Raw genomic sequence first — 23,722 nt, 5'->3', positions numbered from 1 at the left:
GAAATATCTCGAAATATGTCCGTTAGGCCCCTTCCCTTGAGATAAATCTGCAAATATCTCGGAAACGAAGCGAGCAATGGCAAAATGTTGAGAGACCTTTTTTGTAGAGAATTAAGTTTCCTACTTTTTATGTTCTATGATATTTTTTGATCAGAAGCGTAGTTTTCGAGATATATCGAGATATTTAAAAGTTCCGAAGCCGCACCAACATAATAGAGATACAGAAACACCGTGGCCCCTTTCTTTGAGATAACTCTGCACTAGTGCGAGCCGCAAATGCCACTTCCAGCTTAGCTGTGCAGAAGAAGAACAACAAGAAGAAGAAATATCTCGAAATATGTCCGTTAGGCCCCATCCCTTGAGATAAACCTGCAAATATCTCGGAAACGAAGCGAGCTATGGCAAAATGTTAAGAGACCTTTTTTGTAGAGAATTAAGTTTCCTACTTTTTATGTTCTATGATATTTTTTGATCAGATGCGTAGTTCTCGAGATATATCAAGATATTTAAAAGTTCCGAAGCCGCACCAACATAATAGAGATACAGAAACACCGTGGCCCCTTTCTTTGAGATAACTCTGCACTATTGGGAGCTGCAAATGCCACTTCCAGCTTAGCTGTGCAGAAGAAGAACAACAAGAAGAAGAAATATCTCGAAATATGTCCGTCAGGCCCCTTCCCTTGAGATAAATCTGCAAATATCTCGGAAACGAAGAGAGCTATGGCAAAATGTTAAGAGACCTTTTTTGTAGAGAATTAAGTTTCCTACTCTTGATGTTCTATGATATTTTTTGATCAGATGCGTAGTTCTCGAGATATATCAAGATATTTAAAAGTCCGAAGCCGCACCAACATAATAGAGATACAGAAACACCGTGGCCCCTTTCTTTGATATAACTCTGCACTATTGCGAGCTGTAAATGCCACTTCCAGCTTAGGTGTGCAGAAGAAGAACAACAAGAAGAAGAAATATCTCGAAATATGTCCGTCAGGCCCCTTCCCTTGAGATATATCTGCAAATATCTCGGAAACGAATTGACCTATGGCAAAATGTTAAGAGACCTTTTTTGTAGAGAATTATGTTTCCTACAATTTATGTTCTATGATATTTTTTGATCAGAAGCGTAGTTTTCGAGATATATCGAGATATTTAAAAGTTCCGAAGCCGCACCAACATAATAGAGATACAGAAACACCGTGGCCCCTATCTTTGAGATAACTCTGCACTAGTGCGAGCCGCAAATGCCACTTCCAGCTTAGCTGTGCAGAAGAAGAACAACAAGAAGAAGAAATATCTCGAAATATGTCCGTCAGGCCACTTCCCTTGAGATAAATCTGCAAATATCTCGGAAACGAACTGAGCTATCGCAAAATGTTAAGAGACCTTTTTTGTAGAGAATTAAGTTTCCTACTATTTATCTTCTATGATATTTTTTGATCAGATGCGTAGTTCTCGAGATATATCAAGATATTTAAAAGTTCCGAAGCCGCACCAACATAATAGAGATACAGAAACACCGTGGCCCCTCTCTTTGAGATAACTCTGCACTATTGCGAGCTGTAAATGCCACTTCCAGCTTAGCTGTGCAGAAGAAGAACAACAAGAAGAAGAAATATCTCGAAATATGTCCGTCAGGCCAGTTCCTTTGAGCTGAATCTGCAAATATCTCGGAAACGAAGCGAGCTATGGCAAAATGTTAAGAGACCTTTTTTGTAGAGAATTATGTTTCCTACAATTTATGTTCTATGATATTTGTTGATCACAAGCGTAGTTTTCGAGATATATCGAGATATTTAAAAGTTCCGAAGCCGCACCAACATAATAGAGATACAGAAACACCGTGGCCCCTTTCTTTGAGATAACTCTGCACTAGTGCGACCGGCAAATGCCACTTCCAGCTTAGCTGTGCAGAAGAAGAACAACAAGAAGAAGAAATATCTCGAAATATGTCCGTCAGGCACCTTCCCTTGAGATAAATCTGCAAATATCTCGGAAACGAAGCGAGCTATGGCAAAATGTTAAGAGACCTTTTTTGTAGAGAATTAAGTTTCCTACTTTTTATGTTCTATGATATTTTTTGATCAGATGCGTAGTTCTCGAGATATATCAAGATATTTAAAAGTTCCGAAGCCGCACCAACATAATAGAGATACAGAAACACCGTGGCCCCCTTCTTTGAGATAACGCTGCACTAGTGCGAGCCGCAAATGCCACTTCCAGCTTAGCTGTGCAGAAGAAGAACAACAAGAAGAAGAAATATCTCGAAATATGTCCGTCAGGCCCCTTCCCTTGAGATATATCTGCAAATATCTCGGAAACGAAGCGAGCTATCGCAAAATGTTAAGAGACCTTTTTTGTAGAGAATTATGTTTCCTACAATTTATGTTCTATGATATTTTTTGATCACAAGCGTAGTTTTCGAGATATATCGAGATATTTAAAAGTTCCGAAGCCGCACCAACATAATAGAGATACAGAAACACCGTGGCCCCTTTCTTTGAGATAACTGTGCACTAGTGCGAGCCGCAAATGCCACTTCCAGCTTAGCTGTGCAGAAGAAGAACAACAAGAAGAAGAAATATCTCGAAATATGTCCGTCAGGCCCCTTCCCTTGAGATAAATCTGCAAATATCTCGGAAACGAAGCGAGCTATGGCAAAATGTTAAGAGACCTTTTTTGTAGAGAATTAAGTTTCCTACTTTTTATGTTCTATGATATTTTTTGATCAGATGCGTAGTTCTCGAGATATATCAAGATATTTAAAAGTTCCGAAGCCGCACCAACATAATAGAGATACAGAAACACCGTGGCCCCTTTCTGTGAGATAACTCTGCACTATTGCGAGCTGCAAATGCCACTTCCAGCTTAGCTGTGCAGAAGAAGAACAACAAGAAGAAGAAATATCTCGAAATATGTCCGTCAGGCCCCTTCCCTTGAGATAAATCTGCAAATATCTCGGAAACGAAGAGAGCTATGGCAAAATGTTAAGAGACCTTTTTTGTAGAGAATTAAGTTTCCTACTTTTTATGTTCTATGATATTTTTTGATCAGAAGCGTAGTTTTCGAGATATATCGAGATATTTAAAAGTTCCGAAGCCGCACCAACATAATAGAGATACAGAAACACCGTGGCCCCTTTCTTTGAGATAACTCTGCACTAGTGCGAGCCGCAAATGCCACTTCCAGCTTAGCTGTGCAGAAGAAGAACAACAAGAAGAAATATCTCGAAATATGTCCGTCAGGCCCCTTCCCTTGAGATATATCTGCAAATATCTCGGAAACGAAGCGAGCTATGGCAAAATGTTAAGAGACCTTTTTTGTAGAGAATTAAGTTTCCTACTTTTTATGTTCTATGATATTTTTTGATCAGATGCGTAGTTCTCGAGATATATCAAGATATTTAAAAGTTCCGAAGCCGCACCAACATAATAGAGATACAGAAACACCGTCGCCCCTTTCTTTGAGATAACTTTGCACTATTGCGAGCTGCAAATGCCACTTCCAGCTTAGCTGTGCAGAAGAAGTACAACAAGAAGAAGAAATATCTCGAAATATGTCCGTCAGGCCCCTTCCCTTGAGATATATCTGCAAATATCTCGGAAACGAAGCGAGCTATGGCAAAATGTTAAGAGACCTTTTTTGTAGAGAATTATGTTTCCTACAATTTATGTTCTATGATATTTTTTGATCACAAGCGTAGTTTTCGAGATATATCGAGATATTTAAAAGTTCCGAAGCCGCACCAACATAATAGAGATACAGAAACACCGTGGCCCCTTTCTTTGAGATAACTGTGCACTAGAGCGAGCCGCCAATGCCACTTCCAGCTTAGCTGTGCAGAAGAAGAACAACAAGAAGAAGAAATATCTCGAAATATGTCCGTCAGGCCCCTTCCCTTGAGATAAATCTGCAAATATCTCGGAAACGAAGCGAGCTATGGCAAAATGTTAAGAGACCTTTTTTGTAGAGAATTAAGTTTCCTACTTTTTATGTTCTATGATATTTTTTGATCAGATGCGTAGTTCTCGAGATATATCAAGATATTTAAAAGTTCCGAAGCCGCACCAACATAATAGAGATACAGAAACACCGTGGCCCCCTTCTTTGAGATAACGCTGCACTAGTGCGAGCCGCAAATGCCACTTCCAGCTTAGCTGTGCAGAAGAAGAACAACAAGAAGAAGAAATATCTCGAAATATGTCCGTCAGGCCCCTTCCCTTGAGATATATCTGCAAATATCTCGGAAACGAAGCGAGCTATCGCAAAATGTTAAGAGACCTTTTTTGTAGAGAATTATGTTTCCTACAATTTATGTTCTATGATATTTTTTGATCACAAGCGTAGTTTTCGAGATATATCGAGATATTTAAAAGTTCCGAAGCCGCACCAACATAATAGAGATACAGAAACACCGTGGCCCCTTTCTTTGAGATAACTGTGCACTAGTGCGAGCCGCAAATGCCACTTCCAGCTTAGCTGTGCAGAAGAAGAACAACAAGAAGAAGAAATATCTCGAAATATGTCCGTCAGGCCCCTTCCCTTGAGATATATCTGCAAATATCTCGGAAACGAAGAGAGCTATGGCAAAATGTTAAGAGACCTTTTTTGTAGAGAATTAAGTTTCCTACTTTTTATGTTCTATGATATTTTTTGATCAGAAGCGTAGTTTTCGAGATATATCGAGATATTTAAAAGTTCCGAAGCCGCACCAACATAATAGAGATACAGAAACACCGTGGCTCCTTTCTTTGAGATAACTCTGCACTAGTGCGAGCCGCAAATGCCACTTCCAGCTTAGCTGTGCAGAAGAAGAACAACAAGAAGAAGAAATATCTCGAAATATGTCCGTCAGGCCCCTTCCCTTGAGATAAATCTGCAAATATCTCGGAAACGAAGCGAGCTATGGCAAAATGTTAAGAGACCTTTTTTGTAGAGAATTGAGTTTCCTACTTTTTATGTTCTATGATATTTTTTGATCAGATGCGTAGTACTCGAGATATATCAAGATATTTAAAAGTTCCGAAGCCGCACCAACATAATAGAGATACAGAAACACCGTGGCCCCTTTCTTTCAGATAACTCTGCACTAGTGCGAGCCGCAAATGCCACTTCCAGCTTAGCTGTGCAGAAGAAGAACAACAAGAAGAAATATCTCGAAATATGTCCGTCAGGCCCCTTCCCTTGAGATATATCTGCAAATATCTCGGAAACGAAGCGAGCTATGGCAAAATGTTAAGAGACCTTTTTTGTAGAGAATTAAGTTTCCTACTTTTTATGTTCTATGATATTTTTTGATCAGATGCGTAGTTCTCGAGATATATCAAGATATTTAAAAGTTCCGAAGCCGCACCAACATAATAGAGATACAGAAACACCGTCGCCCCTTTCTTTGAGATAACTTTGCACTATTGCGAGCTGCAAATGCCACTTCCAGCTTAGCTGTGCAGAAGAAGTACAACAAGAAGAAGAAATATCTCGAAATATGTCCGTCAGGCCCCTTCCCTTGAGATATATCTGCAAATATCTCGGAAACGAAGCGAGCTATGGCAAAATGTTAAGAGACCTTTTTTGTAGAGAATTAAGTTTCCTACTTTTTATGTTCTATGATATTTTTTGATCAGATGCGTAGTTCTCGAGATATATCAAGATATTTAAAAGTTCCGAAGCCGCACCAACATAATAGAGATACAGAAACACCGTGGCCCCCTTCTTTGAGATAACGCTGCACTAGTGCGAGCCGCAAATGCCACTTCCAGCTTAGCTGTGCAGAAGAAGAACAACAAGAAGAAGAAATATCTCGAAATATGTCCGTCAGGCCCCTTCCCTTGAGATATATCTGCAAATATCTCGGAAACGAAGCGAGCTATCGCAAAATGTTAAGAGACCTTTTTTGTAGAGAATTATGTTTCCTACAATTTATGTTCTATGATATTTTTTGATCACAAGCGTAGTTTTCGAGATATATCGAGATATTTAAAAGTTCCGAAGCCGCACCAACATAATAGAGATACAGAAACACCGTGGCCCCTTTCTTTGAGATAGCTGTGCACTAGTGCGAGCCGCAAATGCCACTTCCAGCTTAGCTGTGCAGAAGAAGAACAACAAGAAGAAGAAATATCTCGAAATATATCCGTCAGGCCCCTTCCCTTGAGATAAATCTGCAAATATCTCGGAAACGAAGCGAGCTATGGCAAAATGTTAAGAGACCTTTTTTGTAGAGAATTAAGTTTCCTACTTTTTATGTTCTATGATATTTTTTGATCAGATGCGTAGTTCTCGAGATATATCAAGATATTTAAAAGTTCCGAAGCCGCACCAACATAATAGAGATACAGAAACACCGTGGCCCCTTTCTTTGAGATAACTCTGCACTATTGCGAGCTGCAAATGCCACTTCCAGCTTAGCTGTGCAGAAGAAGAACAACAAGAAGAAGAAATATCTCGAAATATGTCCGTCAGGCCCCTTCCCTTGAGATAAATCTGCAAATATCTCGGAAACGAAGAGAGCTATGGCAAAATGTTAAGAGACCTTTTTTGTAGAGAATTAAGTTTCCTACTTTTTATGTTCTATGATATTTTTTGATCAGAAGCGTAGTTTTCGAGATATATCGAGATATTTAAAAGTTCCGAAGCCGCACCAACATAATAGAGATACAGAAACACCGTGGCTCCTTTCTTTGAGATAACTCTGCACTAGTGCGAGCCGCAAATGCCACTTCCAGCTTAGCTGTGCAGAAGAAGAACAACAAGAAGAAGAAATATCTCGAAATATGTCCGTCAGGCCCCTTCCCTTGAGATAAATCTGCAAATATCTCGGAAACGAAGCGAGCTATGGCAAAATGTTAAGAGACCTTTTTTGTAGAGAATTAAGTTTCCTACTTTTTATGTTCTATGATATTTTTTGATCAGATGCGTAGTTCTCGAGATATATCAAGATATTTAAAAGTTCCGAAGCCGCACCAACATAATAGAGATACAGAAACACCGTGGCCCCTTTCTTTGAGATAACTCTGCACTAGTGCGAGCCGCAAATGCCACTTCCAGCTTAGCTGTGCAGAAGAAGAACAACAAGAAGAAATATCTCGAAATATGTCCGTCAGGCCCCTTCCCTTGAGATAAATCTGCAAATATCTCGGAAACGAAGCGAGCTATGGCAAAATGTTAAGAGACCTTTTTTGTAGAGAATTAAGTTTCCTACTTTTTATGTTCTATGATATTTTTCGATCAGAGGCGTAGTTCTCGAGATATATCAAGATATTTAAAAGTTCCGAAGCCGCACCAACATAATAGAGATACAGAAACACCGTGGACCCTTTCTTTGAGATAACTCTGCACGATTGCGAGCTGGAAATGCCACTTCCAGTTTAGCTGTGCAGAAGAAGAACAACAAGAAGAAGAAATATCTCGAAATATGTCCATCAGGACCCTTCCCTTGAGATAAATCTGCAAATATCTCGGAAACGAAGCGAGCTATGGCAAAATGTTAAGAGACCTCTTTTGTAGAGAATTATGGTTCCTACAATTTATGTTCTATGATATTTTTTGATCAGAAGCGTAGTTCTCGAGATATATCTAGATATTTAAAAGTTCCGAAGCCGCACCAACATAATAGAGATACAGAAACACCGTGGCCCCTTTCTTTGAGATAACTCTGCACTATTGCGAGCTGCAAATGCCACTTCCAGCTTAGCTGTGCAGAGGAAGAACAACAAGAAGAAGAAATATCTCGAAATATGTCCGTCAGGCCCCTTCCCTTGAGATAAATCTGCAAATATCTCGGAAACGAAGCGAGCTATGGCAAAATGTTAAGAGACCTTCTTTGTAGAGAATTATGTTTCCTACAATTTATGTTCTATGATATTTTTTGATCAGAAGCGTAGTTTTCGAGATATATCAAGATATTTAAAAGTTCCGAAGCCGCACCAACATAATAGAGATACAGAAACACCGTGGCCCCTTTCTTTGGGATAACTCTGCACTATTGCGAGCTGGAAATGCCACTTCCAGTTTAGCTGTGCAGAACAAGAACAACAAGAAGAAGAAATATCTCGAAATATGTCCGTCAGGACCCTTCCCTTGAGATAAATCTGCAAATATCTCGGAAACGAAGCGAGCTATGGCAAAACGTTAAGAGACCTTTTTTGTAGAGAATTATGTTTCCTACAATTTATGTTCTATGATATTTTTTGATCAGATGCGTAGTTCTCGAGATATGTCAAGATATTTAAAAGCTTCGAAGCTGCACCAACATAATAGAGGTACAGAAACACCGTGGCCCCTTTCTTTGAGATAACTCTGCACTATTGCGAGCTGCAAATGCCACTTCCAGCTTAGCTGTGCAGAAGAAGAACAACAAGAAGAAGAAATATTTCGAAATATGTCCGTCAGGCCCCTTCCCTTGAGATAAATCTGCAAATATCTCGGAAACGAAGCGAGCTATGGCAAAATGTTAAGAGACCTTTTTTGTAGAGAATTAAGTTTCCTACTTTTTATGTTCTATGATATTTTTTGATCAGATGCGTAGTTCTCGAGATATATCAAGATATTTAAAAGTTCCGAAGCCGCACCAACATAATAGAGATACAGAAACACCGTGGCCCCTTTCTTTGAGATAACTCTGCACGATTGCGAGCTGGAAATGCCACTTCCAGTTTAGCTGTGCAGAAGAACAACAACAAGAAGAAGAAATATCTCGAAATATGTCCATCAGGACCCTTCCCTTGAGATAAATCTGCAAATATGTCGGAAACGAAGCGAGCTATGGCAAAATGTTAAGAGACCTTTTTTGTAGAGAATTATGTTTCCTACAATTTATGTTCTATGATATTTTTTGATCAGAAGCGTAGTTTTCGAGATATATCGAGATATTTAAAAGTTGCGAAGCCGCACCAACATAATAGAGATACAGAAACACCGTGGCCCCTTTCTTTGGGATAACTCTGCACTATTGCGAGCTCGAAATGCCACTTCCAGCTTAGCTGTGCAGAGGAAGAACAACAAGAAGAAGAAATATCTCGAAATATGTCCGTTAGGCCCCTTCCCTTGAGATAAATCTGCAAATATCTCGGAAACGAAGCGAGCTATGGCAAAATGTTAAGAGACCTTTTTTGTAGAGAATTAAGTTTCCTACTTTTTATCTTCTATGATATTTTTTGATCAGATGCGTAGTTCTCGAGATATATCAAGATATTTAAAAGTTCCGAAGGCGCACCCACATAATAGAGATACAGAAACACTGTGGCCCCTCTCTTTGAGATAACTCTGCACTATTGCGAGCTGGAAATGCCACTTCCAGTTTAGCTGTGCAGAAGAAGAACAACAAGAAGAAGAAATATCTCGAAATATGTCCGTTAGGCCCTTTCCCTTGAGATAAATCTGCAAATATCTCGGAAACGAAGCGAGCTATGGCAAAATGGTAAGAGACCTTTTTTGTAGAGAGTTAAGTTTCCTACTTTTTATGTTCTATGATATTTTTTGATCAGATGCGTAGTTCTCGAGATATATCAAGATATTTAAAAGTTCCGAAGCCGCACCAACATAATAGAGATACAGAAACACCGTGGCCCCTTTCTTTGAGATAACTCTGCACTATTGCGAGCTGTAAATGCCACTTCCAGCTTAGCTGTGCAGAAGAAGAACAACAAGAAGAAGAAATATCTCGAAATATGTCCGTCAGGCCCCTTCCCTTGAGATATATCTGCAAATATCTCGCAAACGAAGCGAGCTATGGCAAAATGTTAAGAGATCTTTTTTGTAGAGAATTATGTTTCCTACAATTTATGTTCTATGATATTTTTTGATCAGAAGCGTAGTTTTCGAGATACATCGAGATATTCAAAAGTTCCGAAGCCGCACCAACATAATAGAGATACAGAAACACCGTGGCCCCTTTCTTTGAGATAACTCTGCACTAGTGCGAGCCGCAAATGCCACTTCCAGCTTAGCTGTGCAGAAGAAGAACAACAAGAAGAAGAAATATCTCGAAATATGTCCGTCAGGCCCCTTCCCTTGAGATAAATCTGCAAATATCTCGGAAACGAAGCGAGCTATCGCAAAATGTTAAGAGACCTTTTTTGTAGAGAATTAAGTTTCCTACTTTTTATGTTCTATAATATTTTTTGATCACAAGCGTAGTTCTCGAGATATATCAAGATATTTAAAAGTTTCGAAGCCGCACCAACATAATAGAGATACAGAAACACCGTGGCCCCTTTCTTTGAGATAACTCTGCACTAGTGCGAGCCGCAAATGCCACTTCCAGCTTAGCTGTGCAGAAGAAGAACAACAAGAAAAACTAATATCTCGAAATATGTCCGTCAGGCCCCTTCCCTTGAGATAAATCTGCAAATATCTCGGAAACGAAGCGAGCTATGGCAAAATGTTGAGAGACCTTTTTTGTAGAGAATTAAGTTTCCTACTTTTTATGTTCTATGATATTTTTTGATCAGATGCGTAGTTCTCGAGATATATCAAGATATTTAAAAGTTCCGAAGCCGCACCAACATAATAGAGATACAGAAACACCGTGGCCCCTTTCTTTGAGATAACTCTGCACTAGTGCGAGCCGCAAATGCCACTTCCAGCTTAGCTGTGCAGAAGAAGAACAACAAGAAGAAGAAATATCTCGAAATATGTCCGTCAGGCCCCTTCCCTTGAGATAAATCTGCAAATATCTCGGAAACGAAGCGAGCTACGGCAAAACGTTAAGAGACCTTTTTTGTAGAGAATTACGTTTCCTACAATTTATGTTCTATGATATTTTTTGCTCAGATGCGTAGTTCTCGAGATATATCAAGATATTTAAAAGTTCCGAAGCCGCACCAACATAATAGAGATAGAGAAACACCGTGGCCCCTTTCTTTGAGATAACTCTGCACTATTGCGAGCTGCAAATGCCACTTCCAGCTTAGCTGTGCAGAAGAAGAACAACAAGAAGAAGAAATATCTCGAAATATGTCCGGCAGGCCCCTTCCCTTGAGATAAATCTGCAAATATCTCGGAAACGAAGCGAGCTATGGCAAAATGTTAAGAGACCTTTTTTGTAGAGAATTATGTTTCCTACAATTTACGTTCTCTGATATTTTTTGATCAGAAGCGTAGTTTTCGAGATATATCGAGATATTTAAAAGTTCCGAAGCCGCACCAACATAATAGAGATACAGAAACACCGTGGCCCCTTTCTTTGAGATAACTCTGCACTATTGCGAGCTGTAAATGCCACTTCCAGCTTAGCTGTGGAGAAGAAGAACAACAAGAAGAAGAAATATCTCGAAATATGTCCGTCAGGTCCCTTCCCTTGAGATATATCTGCAAATATCTCGGAAACGAAGCGAGCTATGGCAAAATGTTAAGAGACCTTTTTTGTAGAGAATTATGTTTCCTACAATTTATGTTCTATGATATTTTTTGATCAGAAGCGTAGTTTTCGAGATATATCGAGATATTTAAAAGTTGCGAAGCCGCACCAACATAATAGAGATACAGAAACACCGTGGCCCCTTTCTTTGGGATAACTCTGCACTATTGCGAGCTGGAAATTCCACTTCCAGCTTAGCTGTGCAGAGGAAGAACAACAAGAAGAAGAAATATCTCGAAATATGTCCGTCAGGCCCCTTCCCTTGAGATAAATCTGCAAATATCTCGGAAACGAAGCGAGCTATGGCAAAATGTTGAGAGACCTTTTTTGTAGAGAATTATGTTTCCTACAATTTATGTTCTATGATATTTTTTGATCAGAAGCGTAGATTTCGAGATACATCGAGATATTCAAAAGTTCCGAAGCCGCACCAACATAATAGAGATACAGAAACACCGTGGCCCCTTTCTTTGAGATAACTCTGCACTAGTGCGAGCCGCAAATGCCACTTCCAGTTTAGCTGTGCAGAAGAAGAACAACAAGAAGAAGAAATATCTCGAAATATGTCCGTTAGGCCCCTTCCCTTGAGATAAATCTGCAAATATCTCGGAAACGAAGCGAGCTATGGCAAAATGGTAAGAGACCTTTTTTGTAGAGAGTTAAGTTTCCTACTTTTTATGTTCTATGATATTTTTTGATCAGATGCGTAGTTCTCGAGATATATCAAGATATTTAAAAGTTCCGAAGCCGCACCAACATAATAGAGATACAGAAACACCGTGGCCCCTTTCTTTGAGATAACTCTGCACTAGTGCGAGCCGCAAATGCCACTTCCAGCTTAGCTGTGCAGAAGAAGAACAACAAGAAGAAGAAATATCTCGAAATATGTCCGTCAGGCCCCTTCCCTTGAGATAAATCTGCAAATATCTCGGAAACGAAGCGAGCTATCGCAAAATGTTAAGAGACCTTTTTTGTAGAGAATTAAGTTTCCTACTTTTTATGTTCTATAATATTTTTTGATCACAAGCGTAGTTCTCGAGATATATCAAGATATTTAAAAGTTTCGAAGCCGCACCAACATAATAGAGATACAGAAACACCGTGGCCCCTTTCTTTGAGATAACTCTGCACTAGTGCGAGCCGCAAATGCCACTTCCAGCTTAGCTGTGCAGAAGAAGAACAACAAGAAAAACTAATATCTCGAAATATGTCCGTCAGGCCCCTTCCCTTGAGATAAATCTGCAAATATCTCGGAAACGAAGCGAGCTATGGCAAAATGTTGAGAGACCTTTTTTGTAGAGAATTAAGTTTCCTACTTTTTATGTTCTATGATATTTTTTGATCAGATGCGTAGTTCTCGAGATATATCAAGATATTTAAAAGTTCCGAAGCCGCACCAACATAATAGAGATACAGAAACACCGTGGCCCCTTTCTTTGAGATAACTCTGCACTAGTGCGAGCCGCAAATGCCACTTCCAGCTTAGCTGTGCAGAAGAAGAACAACAAGAAGAAGAAATATCTCGAAATATGTCCGTCAGGCCCCTTCCCTTGAGATAAATCTGCAAATATCTCGGAAACGAAGCGAGCTACGGCAAAACGTTAAGAGACCTTTTTTGTAGAGAATTACGTTTCCTACAATTTATGTTCTATGATATTTTTTGCTCAGATGCGTAGTTCTCGAGATATATCAAGATATTTAAAAGTTCCGAAGCCGCACCAACATAATAGAGATAGAGAAACACCGTGGCCCCTTTCTTTGAGATAACTCTGCACTATTGCGAGCTGCAAATGCCACTTCCAGCTTAGCTGTGCAGAAGAAGAACAACAAGAAGAAGAAATATCTCGAAATATGTCCGGCAGGCCCCTTCCCTTGAGATAAATCTGCAAATATCTCGGAAACGAAGCGAGCTATGGCAAAATGTTAAGAGACCTTTTTTGTAGAGAATTACGTTTCCTACAATTTACGTTCTCTGATATTTTTTGATCAGAAGCGTAGTTTTCGAGATATATCGAGATATTTAAAAGTTCCGAAGCCGCACCAACATAATAGAGATACAGAAACACCGTGGCCCCTTTCTTTGAGATAACTCTGCACTATTGCGAGCTGTAAATGCCACTTCCAGCTTAGCTGTGGAGAAGAAGAACAACAAGAAGAAGAAATATCTCGAAATATGTCCGTCAGGTCCCTTCCCTTGAGATATATCTGCAAATATCTCGGAAACGAAGCGAGCTATGGCAAAATGTTAAGAGACCTTTTTTGTAGAGAATTATGTTTCCTACAATTTATGTTCTATGATATTTTTTGATCAGAAGCGTAGTTTTCGAGATATATCGAGATATTTAAAAGTTGCGAAGCCGCACCAACATAATAGAGATACAGAAACACCGTGGCCCCTTTCTTTGGGATAACTCTGCACTATTGCGAGCTGGAAATTCCACTTCCAGCTTAGCTGTGCAGAGGAAGAACAACAAGAAGAAGAAATATCTCGAAATATGTCCGTCAGGCCCCTTCCCTTGAGATAAATCTGCAAATATCTCGGAAACGAAGCGAGCTATGGCAAAATGTTGAGAGACCTTTTTTGTAGAGAATTATGTTTCCTACAATTTATGTTCTATGATATTTTTTGATCAGAAGCGTAGATTTCGAGATACATCGAGATATTCAAAAGTTCCGAAGCCGCACCAACATAATAGAGATACAGAAACACCGTGGCCCCTTTCTTTGAGATAACTCTGCACTAGTGCGAGCCGCAAATGCCACTTCCAGTTTAGCTGTGCAGAAGAAGAACAACAAGAAGAAGAAATATCTCGAAATATGTCCGTCAGGCCCCTTCCCTTGAGATAAATCTGCAAATATCTCGGAAACGAAGCGAGCTATCGCAAAATGTTAAGAGACCTTTTTTGTAGAGAATTAAGTTTCCTACTTTTTATGTTCTATAATATTTTTTGATCACAAGCGTAGTTCTCGAGATATATCAATATATTTAAAAGTTCCGAAGCCGCACCAACATAATAGAGATACAGAAACACCGTGGCCCCTTTCTTTGAGATAACTCTGCACTATTGCGAGCTGTAAATGCCACTTCCAGCTTAGCTGTGGAGAAGAAGAACAACAAGAAGAAGAAATATCTCGAAATATGTCCGTCAGGTCCCTTCCCTTGAGATATATCTGCAAATATCTCGGAAACGAAGCGAGCTATGGCAAAATGTTAAGAGACCTTTTTTGTAGAGAATTATGTTTCCTACAATTTATGTTCTATGATATTTTTTGATCAGAAGCGTAGTTTTCGAGATATATCGAGATATTTAAAAGTTGCGAAGCCGCACCAACATAATAGAGATACAGAAACACCGTGGCCCCTTTCTTTGGGATAACTCTGCACTATTGCGAGCTGGAAATTCCACTTCCAGCTTAGCTGTGCAGAGGAAGAACAACAAGAAGAAGAAATATCTCGAAATATGTCCGTCAGGCCCCTTCCCTTGAGATAAATCTGCAAATATCTCGGAAACGAAGCGAGCTATGGCAAAATGTTGAGAGACCTTTTTTGTAGAGAATTATGTTTCCTACAATTTATGTTCTATGATATTTTTTGATCAGAAGCGTAGATTTCGAGATACATCGAGATATTCAAAAGTTCCGAAGCCGCACCAACATAATAGAGATACAGAAACACCGTGGCCCCTTTCTTTGAGATAACTCTGCACTAGTGCGAGCCGCAAATGCCACTTCCAGCTTAGCTGTGCAGAAGAAGAACAACAAGAAGAAGAAATATCTCGAAATATGTCCGTCAGGCCCCTTCCCTTGAGATAAATCTGCAAATATCTCGGAAACGAAGCGAGCTATCGCAAAATGTTAAGAGACCTTTTTTGTAGAGAATTAAGTTTCCTACTTTTTATGTTCTATAATATTTTTTGATCACAAGCGTAGTTCTCGAGATATATCAAGATATTTAAAAGTTTCGAAGCCGCACCAACATAATAGAGATACAGAAACACCGTGGCCCCTTTCTTTGAGATAACTCTGCACTAGTGCGAGCCGCAAATGCCACTTCCAGCTTAGCTGTGCAGAAGAAGAACAACAAGAAGAAGAAATATCTCGAAATATGTCCGTCAGGCCCCTTCCCTTGAGATATATCTGCAAATATCTCGGAAACGAAGCGAGCTATGGCAAAATGTTGAGAGACCTTTTTTGTAGAGAATTAAGTTTCCTACTTTTTATGTTCTATGATATTTTTTGATCAGATGCGTAGTTCTCGAGATATATCAAGATATTTAAAAGTTCCGAAGCCGCACCAACATAATAGAGATACAGAAACACCGTGGCCCCTTTCTTTGAGATAACTCTGCACTAGTGCGAGCCGCAAATGCCACTTCCAGCTTAGCTGTGCAGAAGAAGAACAACAAGAAGAAGAGATATCTCGAAATATGTCCGTCAGGCCCCTTCCCTTGAGATAAATCTGCAAATATCTCGGAAACCAAGCGAGCTATGGCAAAATGTTGAGAGACCTTTTTTGTAGAGAATTAAGTTTTCTACTTTTTATGTTCTATGATATTTTTTGATCAGATGCGCAGTTCTCGAGATATATCAAGATATTTAAAAGCTTCGAAGCCGCACCAACATAATACAGATAGAGAAACACCGTGGCCCCTTTCTTTGAGATAACTCTGCACTATTGCGAGCTGCAAATGCCACTTGCAGCTTAGCTGTGCAGAAGAAGAACAACAAGAAGAAGAAATATCTCGAAATATGTCCGTCAGGCCCCTTCCCTTGAGATAAATCTGCAAATATCTCGGAAACGAAGCGAGCTATGGCAAAATGTTAAGAGACCTTTTTTGTAGAGAATTAAGTTTCCTATTTTTTATGTTCTATGATATTTTTTGATCAGAAGCGTAGTTTTCGAGATATATCGAGATATTTAAAAGTTGCGAAGCCGCACCAACATAATAGAGATACAGAAACACCGTGGCCCCTTTCTTTGGGATAACTCTGCACTATTGCGAGCTGGAAATGCCACTTCCAGTTTAGCTGTGCAGAAGAAGAACAACAAGAAGAAGAAATATCTCGAAATATGTCCATCAGGACCCTTCCCTTGAGATAAATCTGCAAATATCTCGGAAACGAAGCGAGCTACGGCAAAACGTTAAGAGACCTTTTTTGTAGAGAATTACGTTTCCTACAATTTATGTTCTATGATATTTTTTGCTCAGATGCGTAGTTCTCGAGATATATCAAGATATTTAAAAGTTCCGAAGCCGCACCAACATAATAGAGATAGAGAAACACCGTGGCCCCTTTCTTTGAGATAACTCTGCACTATTGCGAGCTGCAAATGCCACTTCCAGCTTAGCTGTGCAGAAGAAGAACAACAAGAAGAAGAAATATCTCGAAATATGTCCGTCAGGCCCCTTCCCTTGAGATAAATCTGCAAATATCTCGGAAACGAAGCGAGCTATGGCAAAATGTTAAGAGACGTTTTTTGTAGAGAATTATGTTTCCTACAATTTATGTTCTATGATATTTTTTGATCAGAAGCGTAGTTTTCGAGATATATCGAGATATTTAAAAGTTCCGAAGCCGCACGAACATAATAGAGATACAGAAACACCGTGGCCCCTTTCTTTGAGATAACTCTGCACTATTGCGAGCTGTAAATGCCACTTCCAGCTTAGCTGTGCAGAAGAAGAACAACAAGAAGAAGAAATATCTCGAAATATGTCCGTCAGGCCCCTTCCCTTGAGATAAATCTGCAAATATCTCGGAAACGAAGCGAGCGATGGCAAAATGTTAAGAGACCTTTTTTGTAGAGAATTAAGTTTCCTACTTTTTATGTTCTATGATATTTTTTGATCAGATGCGTAGTTCTCGAGATGTATCAAGATATTTAAAAGTTCCGAAGCCGCACCAACATAATAGAGATACAGAAACACCGTGGCCCCTTTCTTTGAGATAACTCTGCACTATTGCGAGCTGCAAATGCCACTTCCAGCTTAGCTGTGCAGAGGAAGAACAACAAGAAGAAGAAATATCTCGAAATATGTCCGTCAGGCCCGTTCCTTTGAGCTGAATCTGCAAATATCTCGGAAACGAAGCGAGCTATGGCAAAATGTTAAGAGACGTTTTTTGTAGAGAATTATGTTTGCTACAATTTATCTTCTATGATATTTTTTGATCAGAAGCGTAGTTTTCGAGATATATCGAGATATTTAAAAGTTCCGAAGCCGCACCAACATAATAGAGATACAGAAACACCGTGGCCCCTCTCTTTGAGATAACTCTGCACTATTGCGAGCTGTAAATGCCACTTCCAGCTTAGCTGTGCAGAAGAAGAACAACAAGAAGAAGAAATATCTAGAAATATGTCCGTCAGGCCCCTTCCCTTGAGATAAATCTGCAAATATCTCGGAAACGAAGCGAGGTATGGCAAAATGTTTAGAGACCTTTCTTGTAGAGAATTAAGTTTCCTACTTTTTATGTAGTATGATATTTTTTTATCAGATGCGTAGTTCTCGAGATATATCAAGATATTTAAAAGTTCCGAAGCCGCACCAACATAATAGAGATACAGAAACACCGTGGCCCCTCTCTTTGAGATAACTCTGCACTATTGCGAGCCGCAAATGCCACTTCCAGCTTAGCTGTGCAGAAGAAGAACAACAAGAAGAAGAAATATCTCGAAATATGTCCGTCAGGCCCCTTCCCTTGAGATAAATCTGCAAATATCTCGGAAACGAAGCGAGCTATGGCAAAATGTTTAGAGACCTTTCTTGTAGAGAATTAAGTTTCCTACTTTTTATGTAGTAGGATATTTTTTGATCAGTTGCGTAGATCTCGAGATATATCAAGATATTTAAAAGTTCCGAAGCCGCACCAACATAATAGAGATACAGAAACACCGTGGCCCCTTTCTTTGAGATAACTCTGCACTAGTGCGAGCCGCAAATGCCACTTCCAGCTTAGCTGTGCAGAAGAAGAACAACAAGAAGAAGAAATATCTCGAAATATGTCCGTCAGACCCCTTCCCTTGAGATAAATCTGCAAATATCTCGGAAACGAAGCGAGCTATGGCAAAATGTTAAGAGACCTTTTTTGTAGAGAATTATGTTTCCTACAATTTACCTTCTATGATATTTTTTGATCAGAAGCGAAGTTTTCGAGATATATCGAGATATTTAAAAGTTCCGAAGCCGCACCAACATAATAGAGATACAGAAACACCGTGGCCCCTTTCTTTGAGATAACTCTGCACTATTGCGAGCTGCAAATGCCACTTCCAGCTTAGCTGTGCAGAAGAAGAACAACAAGAAGAAGAAATATCTCGAAATATGTCCGTCAGGCCCCTTCCCTTGAGATATATCTGCAAATATCTCGGAAACGAAGCGAGCTATGGCAAAATGTTAAGAGACCTTTTTTGTAGAGAATTATGTTTCCTACAGTTTATGTTCTATGATATTTTTTGATCAGAAGCGTAGTTTTCGAGATATATCGAGATATTTAAAAGTTCCGAAGCCGCACCAACATAATAGAGATACAGAAACACCGTGGCCCCTTTCTTTGAGATAACTCTGCACTAGTGCGAGCCGCAAATGCCACTTCCAGCTTAGCTGTGCAGAAGAAGAACAACAAGAAGAAGAAATATCTCAAAATATGTCCGTCAGGCCCCTTCCCTTGAGATAAATCTGCGAATATCTCGGAAACGAAGCGAGCTATGGCAAAATGTTAAGAGACTTTATTTGTAGAGAATTAAGTTTCCTACTTTTTATGTTCTATGATATTTTTTGATCAGATGCGTAGTTCTCGAGATATATCAAGATATTTAAAAGTTCCGAAGCCGCACCAACATAATAGAGATACAGAAACACCGTGGCCCCTTTCTTTGAGATAACTCTGCACTATTGCGAGCTGGAAATGCCACTTCCAGTTTAGCTGTGCAGAAGAAGAACAACAAGAAGAAGAAATATCTCGAAATATGTCCGTCAGGCCCCTTCCCTTGAGATAAATCTGCAAATATCTCGGAAACGAAGCGAGCTATGGCAAAATGTTAAGAGACCTTTTTTGTAGAGAATTAAGTTTCCTACTTTTTATGTTCTATGATATTTTTTGATCAGATGCGTAGTTCTCGAGATATATCGAGATATTTAAAAGTTCCGAAGCCGCACCAACATAATAGAGATACAGAAACACCGTGGCCCCTTTCTTTGAGATTACTCTGCACTATTGCGAGCTGGAAATGCCACTTCCAGTTTAGCTGTGCAGAAGAAGAACAACAAGAAGAAGAAATATCTCGAAATATGTCCGTCAGGCCCCTTCCCTTGAGATAAATCTGCAAATATCTCGGAAACGAAGCGAGCTATGGCAAAATGTTTAGAGACCTTTCTTGTAGAGAATTAAGTTTCCTACTTTTTATGTAGTATGATATTTTTTTATCAGATGCGTAGTTCTCGAGATATATCAAGATATTTAAAAGTTCCGAAGCCGCACCAACATAATAGAGATACAGAAACACCGTGGCCCCTCTCTTTGAGATAACTCTGCACTATTGCGAGCCGCAAATGCCACTTCCAGCTTAGCTGTGCAGAAGAAGAACAACAAGAAGAAGAAATATCTCGAAATATGTCCGTCAGGCCCCTTCCCTTGAGATAAATCTGCAAATATCTCGGAAACGAAGCGAGCTATGGCAAAATGTTTAGAGACCTTTCTTGTAGAGAATTAAGTTTCCTACTTTTTATGTAGTAGGATATTTTTTGATCAGTTGCGTAGATCTCGAGATATATCAAGATATTTAAAAGTTCCGAAGCCGCACCAACATAATAGAGATACAGAAACACCGTGGCCCCTTTCTTTGAGATAACTCTGCACTAGTGCGAGCCGCAAATGCCACTTCCAGCTTAGCTGTGCAGAAGAAGAACAACAAGAAGAAGAAATATCTCGAAATATGTCCGTCAGACCCCTTCCCTTGAGATAAATCTGCAAATATCTCGGAAACGAAGCGAGCTATGGCAAAATGTTAAGAGACCTTTTTTGTAGAGAATTATGTTCCCTACAATTTACCTTCTATGATATTTTTTGATCAGAAGCGAAGTTTTCGAGATATATCGAGATATTTAAAAGTTCCGAAGCCGCACCAACATAATAGAGATACAGAAACACCGTGGCCCCTTTCTTTGAGATAACTCTGCACTATTGCGAGCTGCAAATGCCACTTCCAGCTTAGCTGTGCAGAAGAAGAACAACAAGAAGAAGAAATATCTCGAAATATGTCCGTCAGGCCCCTTCCCTTGAGATATATCTGCAAATATCTCGGAAACGAAGCGAGCTATGGCAAAATGTTAAGAGACCTTTTTTGTAGAGAATTATGTTTCCTACAGTTTATGTTCTATGATATTTTTTGATCAGAAGCGTAGTTTTCGAGATATATCGAGATATTTAAAAGTTCCGAAGCCGCACCAACATAATAGAGATACAGAAACACCGTGGCCCCTTTCTTTGAGATAACTCTGCACTAGTGCGAGCCGCAAATGCCACTTCCAGCTTAGCTGTGCAGAAGAAGAACAACAAGAAGAAGAAATATCTCGAAATATGTCCGTCAGGCCCCTTCCCTTGAGATAAATCTGCAAATATCTCGGAAACGAAGCGAGCTATGGCAAAATGTTAAGAGACCTTTTTTGTAGAGAATTAAGTTTCCTACTTTTTACGTTCTATGATATTTTTTGATCAGATGCGTAGTTCTCGAGATATATCAAGATATTTAAAAGTTCCGAAGCCGCACCAACATAATAGAGATACAGAAACACCGTGGCCCCTTTCTTTGAGATAACTCTGCACGATTGCGAGCTGGAAATGCCACTTCCAGTTTAGCTGTGCAGAAGAAGAACAACAAGAAGAAGAAATATCTCGAAATATGTCCATCAGCACCCTTCCCTTGAGATAAATCTGCAAATATCTCGGAAACGAAGCGAGCTATTGCAAAACGTTAAGAAACCTTTTTTGTAGAGAATTAAGTTTCCTACTTTTTATGTTCTATGATATTTTTTGATCAGATGCGTAGTTCTCGAGATATATCAAGATATTTAAAAGCTCCGAAGCTGCACAAACATAATAGAGGTACAGAAACACCGTGGCCCCTTTCTTTGAGATAACTCTGCACTATTGCGAGCTGCAAATGCCACTTCCAGCTTAGCTGTGCAGAAGAAGAACAACAAGAATAAGAAATATTTCGAAATATGTCCGTCAGCCCCCTTCCCTCGAGATAAATCTGCAAATATCTCGGAAACGAAGCGAGCTACGGCAAAATGTTAAGAGACCTTTTTTGTAGAAAATTAGGTTTCCTACTTTTTATGTTCTATGATATTTTTTGATCAGATGCGTAGTTCTCGAGATATATCAAGATATTTAAAAGTTCCGAAGCCGCACCAACATAATAGAGATACAGAAACACCGTGGCTCCTTTCTTTTAGATAACTCTGCACTATTGCGACCTGGAAATGCCACTTCCAGTTTAGCTGTGCAGAAGAAGAACAACAAGAAGAAGAAATATCTCGAAATATGTCCGTTAGGCCCCTTCCCTTGAGATAAATCTGCAAATATCTCGGAAACGAAGCGAGCTATGGCAAAATCTTAAGAGACTTTTTTGTAGAGAATTAAGTTTCCTACTTTTTATGTTCTATGATATTTTTTGATCAGATGCGTAGTTCTCGAGATATATCAAGATATTTTAAAGTTCCGAAGCCGCACCAACATAATAGAGATACAGAAACACCGTGGCCCCTTTCTTTGCGATAACTCTGCACTATTGCGAGCTGCAAATGCCACTTCCAGCTTAGCTGTGCAGAAGAAGAACAACAAGAAGAAGAAATATCTCGAAATATGTCCGTCAGGCCCCTTCCCATAAGATAAATCTGCAAATATCTCTGAAACGAAGCGAGCTATGCCGAAATGTTAAGAGACCTTATTTGTAGAGAATTAAGTTTCCTACTTTTTATGTTCTATGATATTTTTTGATCAGATGCGTAGTTCTCGAGATATATCGAGATATTTAAAAGTTCCGAAGCCGCACCAACATAATAGAGATACAGAAACACCGTGGCCCTTTTCTTTGAGATAACTCTGCACTATTGCGAGCTGCAAATGCCACTTCCAGCTTAGCTGTGCAGAAGAAGAACAACAAGAAGAAGAAATATCTCGAAATATGTCCGTCAGGCCCCTTCCCTTGAGATAAATCTGCAAATATCTCGGAAACGAAGCGAGCTATGGCAAAATGTTAAGAGACCTTTTTTGTAGAGAATTAAGTTTCCTACTTTTTATCTTCTATGATATTTTCTGATCAGATTCGTAGTTCTCGAGATATATCAAGATATTTAAAAGTTCCGAAGCCGCACCAACATAATAGAGATACAGAAACACCGTGGCCCCTTTCTTTGAGATAACTCTGCACTATTGCGAGCTGCAAATGCCACTTCCAGCTTAGCTGTGCAGAAGAAGAACAACAAGAATAAGAAATATTTCGAAATATGTCCGTCAGGCCCCTTCCCTTGAGATAAATCTGCAAATATCTCGGAAACGAAGCGAGCTATGGCAAAATGTTAAGAGACCTTATTTGTAGAGAATTAAGTTTCCTAATTTTTATGTTCTATGATATTTTTTGATCAGATGCGTAGTTCTCGAGATATATCGAGATATTTAAAAGTTCCGAAGCCGCACCAACATAATAGAGATACAGAAACACCGTGGCCCCTTTCTTTGAGATAACTCTGCACTATTGCGAGCTGCAAATGCCACTTCCAGCTTAGCTGTGCTGAAGAAGAACAACAAGAAGAAGAAATATCTCGAAATATGTCCGTCAGGCCCCTTCCCTTGAGATAAATCTGCAAATATCTCGGAAACGAAGCGAGCTATGGCAAAATGTTAAGAGACCTTATTTGTAGAGAATTAAGTTTCCTAATTTTTATGTTCTATGATATTTTTTGATCAGATGCGTAGTTCTCGAGATATATCGAGATATTTAAAAGTTCCGAAGCCGCACCAACATAATAGAGATACAGAAACACCGTGGCCCCTTTCTTTGAGATAACTCTGCACTATTGCGAGCTGCAAATGCCACTTCCAGCTTAGCTGTGCAGAAGAAGAACAACAAGAAGAAGAAATATCTCGAAATATGTCCGTCAGGCCCCTTCCCTTGAGATAAATCTGCAAATATCTCGGAAACGAAGCGAGCTATGGCAAAATGTTAAGAGACCTTTTTTGTAGAGAATTAAGTTTCCTACTTTTTATCTTGTATGATATTTTCTGATCAGATTCGTAGTTCTCGAGATATATCAAGATATTTAAAAGTTCCGAAGCCGCACCAACATAATAGAGATACAGAAA

This window comes from Osmia lignaria, unplaced genomic scaffold, assembly GCF_051020975.1.
Source record: "Osmia lignaria lignaria isolate PbOS001 unplaced genomic scaffold, iyOsmLign1 scaffold0016, whole genome shotgun sequence".
Taxonomy (NCBI): domain Eukaryota; kingdom Metazoa; phylum Arthropoda; class Insecta; order Hymenoptera; family Megachilidae; genus Osmia; species Osmia lignaria.
The sequence above is the reverse complement of the archived record's forward strand: the minus strand, read 5'-3'. Positions refer to the sequence as shown.